The 1,930-nt window shown below is 39.0% G+C and overlaps 1 long non-coding RNA gene across 1 annotated transcript; it reads left to right on the top strand.

The window, feature by feature from the left end:
- The first annotated feature begins 631 nt into the window (after positions 1–631).
- Positions 632–1,566, top strand: LOC117509331. The gene is made up of 3 exons (XR_004560381.1): positions 632–689; positions 769–842; positions 1,431–1,566. It is a non-coding gene; the product is annotated as an uncharacterized LOC117509331 (long non-coding RNA).
- The last annotated feature ends 364 nt before the right edge of the window (positions 1,567–1,930 follow it).

Genomic DNA, 1,930 nt, shown 5'->3' with positions numbered 1-1,930 from the left:
ACTCGGGAGGTAGAAGGTGTTACATAAAACACAATCTCCTCCCTGTGATTCCCAGACACCACCAATGTCACTGGCTGTGTCTGGTGTGTGATTAGTGGAAGAAGGGTGCCATCTAGCGCCCGCACCGACAATGGTGACGGTAAGGCCACTAGAGGGAGCCCAACCTCCTTTGCCCATCTGCTATCCAGCAGATTCCCCTCCGACCCCGTGTCCACCAGTGCTGGGGCATGAAGGGTTAGATCCCCACTCAGGATCGTGACTGGGATTCATGCAGATCGTTGGGGTTTCCCCACGTGGGTGTTGTGACCCACCCTTATGTAACCCAGGGTTAAAATGAGATAAATAAATGAAATTTTATTTATTTACCGGAGCATAAATAGTGATAAAATAACAGAGAGATATAAGTTCATAAGTATGTTGACATAAATATACTAAAAGAAAAAAAAGAAGAGTTAAGAAGTTGTAAGCTTAAGTTAAAATGCTGTTTTGATTGACACACTGAGCAACCAATAGCAGTAAGCCTGGTGTGATATTAACCCAATAAGGTCAACGGTTTGAACCGCGGGGCATTGCACAACGCTGCGCCTTGCTCAGTCTTTCATCAGACGCTGACCAGAGAACCCCTGCTCGTGTGTTACAAGAGCTTACGCATGGAAATTGGTTTCCTCTATGGATACAATTGTTGCTGGGTAAGCGCAAACAATTGCTATAACTGCCTGAAGTATCATATGTTGCATATTTGTGACAAAGCCTTTGTTAAATCTTAAGATACTGAAGTGCCGAGTGCCCGTGGAAGCCTCAGGAAACCCCGTAGCCTTGTTAGCACATTGTGCCCTGTATCGGTGAGTCCCATACAAATGAATTGTGCTAACGTAGCATGCTAATTTTCGCTAGCTTTTTCCATTTTATTAGGCCAAAATGATTAGCTGTGTGTCGATTAATTAAATCAGCACCGCAATTAAAAGGTACAATGTAAAGTCTTGTGTTTTGTTGTGAACGGTTGTATATTTCTGTAATTTTGAAGTGACAGTCTATCAGCTAAGCTAAGCTGTTAACGTAGTTCTTAAGCCCTGGGAATAGTAATTGGAGAACTACAATTGCAATTCACTGCCTCTTTTCTAATCTTTTGGTACAAATGATTAGATCAAGACGCCAACAAGTATTCCAAATGTACTTTAAAGGTGTGTTGTTATTTTTTTTTTGATGTGTACTATGCACTCCAAACAATGGAGTTAGTACAATTACTGTATTATCACATTCCAACTATGTTATTTGGTATATTGATGTGGTAATGATGTAATCGTGAACCTTAGGAATTCATAATGTTGTACAACATATTTTATTTTGAAAATTGAATGTGTACAGTAGTTGTGGGTATTGTAGTTCTATAGTACATATTTTAAGCTACTTTATTCTGACCTTATCCATAGGTCAGGTTTTATGTTGGGATCAAAGTCCGAATCGCAGACGTGCAGAGGACGAACAGATGAAGATTCCCAGTATTGGATGGCGAGCCCCAGCCCAAGAGTCAAATGAACTGGTAGATTGTAGCCCGACAGGCTATAAAATACACTGAACACTGAGCGAACCTAAAGAAGTAAGAAAAGACTAAAGGACTATACCGGAGTATATTTTATTTCATTTGGATATATTTTATTTTATTTTTATTTTTTTCTCTTTTTTTTTAAGAGCGCTCTCAATTAATTTTGTACTGCCATTTTAGTTCAATTGAGTTCATGACATTAAATTTTGTATACATAGTTTTCCAGTTAAACAAAGTGTTGTTATGTCTTATGTTGATACACCCCTAGGCTCTTTCAAATCTATAATCTTCTGATCAGGCCATTTCCTCTTTCTCTGCTGATACATACATTGGAGATAAATATACTTCCATTTCCAAATACTGACACAAAGGTCAAGAAATACTAGA

Source organism: Thalassophryne amazonica, chromosome 4, assembly GCF_902500255.1.
Source record: "Thalassophryne amazonica chromosome 4, fThaAma1.1, whole genome shotgun sequence".
In the NCBI taxonomy this organism is placed as follows: Eukaryota; Metazoa; Chordata; class Actinopteri; order Batrachoidiformes; family Batrachoididae; genus Thalassophryne; species Thalassophryne amazonica.
This window is presented reverse-complemented; position numbering and strand designations above follow the sequence as displayed.